The following is a 4,743-nucleotide window of genomic DNA, read 5'->3' on the forward strand; positions in this document are numbered from 1 at the left end:
CCTTCCTATTGTATGTAATCTTGGTGAATAGTCAATTATATTGCCTTGTCTTTCCTGGTCCAACATCACCAATCAGACTCTCTATTCCTGGAATTTGAATTTTGAGTCATGTGGCCACAGACCAAAATTGGTCCATGCCTATCATTGCTATACTTTTCTCCTTTTGAATCTTAAGATGTTCTTGACAGATTTTTGTCTCCATCCTTGAAGGTACTCTCTGATACACTGGAACTATCAGTCCCTGTGACAGGCTGTCAGTAGCCATTTCTGGGAGGTTAACTAAGGCTCTTAGGCACACAGAAATGATTCTGTTGTTCTGAGCAACTCAAAGCCCTTCATAGATGTTGGTTTCCCCCAGGTAAATAAAGACAGTCATTCTATTATTCCCATATCATGCTGGGGGCCTGTGATGTTATCAAAGACCCATCTGTGTGGGCCTATCAGGCAGCTGTTCCCACTGTTCATTCGTACTGCCTTTCTGGACTCTACTTATGAAAGTAACCCCTCTGCCCTTAGATGCTCCCAAATATATATATATATATTTTCATGTCTACTCTAGGACCCATGCAGAGGGTGAGGATAGTGGTAGTGAGGAGCAGGGTGTAAGGTACTTCCTCTATAATCACATTCCTATACTTTCTCCTTTGGGCTTTCCCCCTTCTTCCTCCTTTCCAGGGAAACTGGCTGGTGTAAGGGATGGGGAAGCCTATTTATCAAATCTTCCATACTGTCTTTGCATTAAGTGTTCTTTCTGTTTCCCTTTAGGGCCTAGACTTTTGAAAAGCAAAAGCAAAGAAAAGGCTCCTTGTTTCTCTCTTCTGTGTTCTCCAACTTAAAACAAATGGATATAGAACTATTCTATCTGCTGCCTCACTGGGGGGAAGGGTTACTATTCATATTTTAAAACTAGTATCTTACCACATAAACAAGATGTATATGTGGTAAGATAGACATCCTTATACTAGTACATGTCTATTTGAACTTGTGAAGAAACATCTATAAATGAATTTGGCATTTGCAAAAAGACTGGCAAATGAAAGGGTATATTAACCATTGCTTCTTAGGACCACATGGGGGTGTTCTGTATGTTTATGAAAACAGTAGAGATCAAGAAGAGGGGGAACATACCAGTAGATAGATAGCAGTCTGGATTAAATTTGGAGACAGAATGCCACGTGTAGCAAGCAGGGTGAATTTAAAGGGGCCAAGACAAGATGGACAGTAACTATGAACATACTCAGGAAACTCTTAAGTTTTCTGCAAAGATGGGTAATGGTACTAAGAGATGAGAATTGAGCCAGATTTCCTATGTGCATTGTTTCCCCAAGTGACAAGAACTTGTTGGCAAAGCCCTGCTCTGTTCTTTAATGGCTTAAAGTTACACAACAGTAATTTTGTCTATACGGTGTGTGGTGCGATAGGCGTGCTTTAACGACTCTGTTTATGAGGTCCATCTGATTGTTGGTCTGTGATTGGGTGTTGAATATGTGGATTTTGACTTGGAGGCCTCTGAAAAAGACTCTTCAAATTTAGGACAAAAATCATTGTCTCCATTTTGATATTCTATGTTTAGGCAGTTCACTCTTATGAATAATGTAGCAGAAAGTTAAGAAAATTGTCCACTACAGGTTATGAATTGTATCATTTTCATGAACAGATTCATATGCTTAGTATCATGTAGCCCAAAGAAGAAATAGGTTCAAAATGCATTCTAAAATGATGGGTTCCTGAAAACTTTAGGGGATTGGAATGGGGTGTTCTGGTGATCTATTATGGCATAACAAACCACCCCAACCTTAATAAATGAACTACTATTTTATTATGGCCCTGTGGGTCAGGAATTCAGACAGAGCAGAGCATGGATGCTTGTCTCAGCTCCATGATACACTTGGTCCCTCATCTACCAACATCTTGGAGTTGGAATCATTGGCGGTCTCTTCACTGAAACAATTGGTACCTGAGGTGAGACTGTTGACCAGAGTGCTTATATATATATATTAGTAGCATATTAGTATATATAGTAGTATATTAGTATATTAGTAGTCTCTTCATTGGCTTGGGCTTTCTGAGAGCATGATGGTCTCAGGGTAATTTTTACATGGTGGCTCAGGAATCCAAGAGTGAGTATTCCAGAGAACATGGTGGACTCTACATGTCCTTTTCTGATCTAGCATCACTTCTCCTATACCCTATTTGTTGAAGCAGACACAATCCAACCAGATTCGAGAGGACTACCCTTGATGAGGGGAGAAAATGCAATATAAAAATGGTCACAATGTGTATCACCTCTTAGGATTCTCAGAATTCTTTCTGGTCCCAGTTCATGTCTTATATAGCTCTTATGGTGCCAGCCCTCCTCCTAAATTTGAGGCTATCAGTAGTCAAGGCTTAAAGGGGATCTGGTGGACTATAAGGATAACTTTGTGATACAAAGGACCTCTGTCTACCAAAATGTATAGGCGGCCATGACCGTTTAGCAGACCTCTTCCTTATATCCTTCTGCAGCTGGCAATGCAAAATTCTAGACCTCCAACACTCTGATCCTTTTACTTCTCTTATAATCCTATAAGGATTCCTATCATCTCCAAGATAAAGTCCAAGGCTATTAGCATTACATTTAAGCTTCTTTATGATCTGGCTCTGTCCACTAAAAACTCAGATGCTATGCTACCATCCAAAATATGAAAGCCAGTATTTACATAATTACTGAGTTCATATCCAAGCTCTGCTAGGATTCATTAATTCCCTAGGGTACAATGAAGTACATTTCTTCCTCAGTTGGGGGTGGTCCACAATAAAAATGGCCTAGTTTCCACTGGTTTCTCTGTTCAACTAGTTCTTGGGGTTCAAGCCTATAGTGTGACTCAGAATGGGTAGATAAAAGTTCTGCATGTAACATACCCATATTTAAAAAACTATCATTGTTTATCTGAAATTAAAATGTAACTGGGCATTTGTATTTTTTAAACATTGATTTCAGAGAGAGAGAGAAGGGAAGGAGAGGGAGGGAGAGAGAGAGAGACATCAATTTATTGTTCCACTTATTTATGAGTTCATTGGTTGATTCTTGTAAATGCCCTGACCCCGGATGGAATCCACAACCTTGGCCTATGGGGAGGATGCTCTAACCAACTGAGCTAGTTGGCCACGGCACCATTATTTGTTAATTCCATAATCAGGCTAACCTTCCTACTAAAATCTTCTAAAGCAGGAGTTCTTTTTGTTAAAATTTGTTTAGAAAAGAATTTTTTTTTTAAAGTCACTTAGCAGGGAGGCATGGAACAGACTGGCATACCTCGATGTGGGGTTGGTGGGACAAGAAGAGATAAACCAAAGAACTCATATACTTATGCATAGCCCATGGACACGGGCAATAGGGTAGTGCAAACCTGGGGGATGGGGGTAGGAAAGGGTTGGGAGAAGGGGGGCAAAGAGGGAGGAAATGGGAGATATCTGTAATACTATCAGCAGGAGTTCTTTGTTAAAATTTGTTTAGAAAAGAATTTTTTTTTTAAAGTCACTTAGCAGGGAGGCATGGAACAGACTGGCATACCTCGATGTGGGGTTGGTGGGACAAGAAGAGATAAACCAAAGAACACTTGTACTACAAGCACAGCCCATGGACGCAGGCCATAGGGTAGCAAAGACCTGGGAATGGGGTGGGTAGGGGCTGGGAGGAGGGGGGAAAGGAAGGGGAAATGGGAGATAGCTGTAATACTATCAGCAATAAAAAATATATTAAAAAGATAAAATGGATGTTCAGTTAGTCTTGGTAATAACAGCCACTGACATGCCAGGCATATTACATACATGATCATGTGTAGTCCTCAGAATGCTCCCTCGGGGGGTGTTTCCTATTATTCCCATTTTTCTGATGTGGAACCGGAAGCTTGGAGAGGGTGAGAACCAGGCTTGGCTCACAAGCCCTTGTCATGGAGTCTACCCAGGTGCGGGGGCTGGGCCTTGAGGGTAGTGAGGGTTTTTCCAGGATGCCATAAAGTATGATCTATTGGATTCCCTCAAATGAGCAAGGAGCAACTCCCCCCGCAAACAAATGATCAGATTAAACCGCACACACAAGCACCCGGGCCAGGAGAGAGGAAGCTGCTGAAGGAAGAGTGCTTGTTTCTGATTTTTCTCATTCACAGTTCCTGCTCATTCATTTCGTTTGTCTTATGCTGGCTCTGGCTAACAGACAAGTGGTAACAGGCACCCGGGACAGAACAAAAATTTATGGGTGACATGCCTACAGTTGAGAAAAGTCTATATGTTCACAGTTTTTAGTGCATCGGGAAGCCAGCTAATTTTTTATTTAAGCTGTACAACACCCCCAGGCATGCTGCCAGAGCGGCAGCCTTCACAGAGGCATCCGTTCTGAGCCACGCTGAGTGAGCATAGATGACGGGCACAGGTGTGCGTGGGGTAAGGCTCACCCCAAAGTATGATCTGTTCCTTTGAGCTTGAAAGATGCTTCTGACCATTTTACAGGCAGACCATTCCCCTTCCACGTCCTCCTGGCCTACGTTACTGCAGAATGACTTGAAAAGCTCAAGTAAACGGATGGGCCTGTGAAGTTGGCCTGAGTGTGCGGTGGGGAAGGTGCTGTGTGCTTGGAATTTTAGAAACAGCTCGAGATAATGCTGTTAGGTGGACCACTGCCCTCCAGAAATCACCTCGTTAATTATCCTCTTTTCAGAAAGTCCTCCGACAGGCGCAGACTCACAGACCCTCATTTTCCCAAAC

This window comes from Myotis davidii, unplaced genomic scaffold, assembly GCF_000327345.1.
Source record: "Myotis davidii unplaced genomic scaffold, ASM32734v1 scaffold993, whole genome shotgun sequence".
Taxonomy (NCBI): Eukaryota; Metazoa; Chordata; class Mammalia; order Chiroptera; family Vespertilionidae; genus Myotis; species Myotis davidii.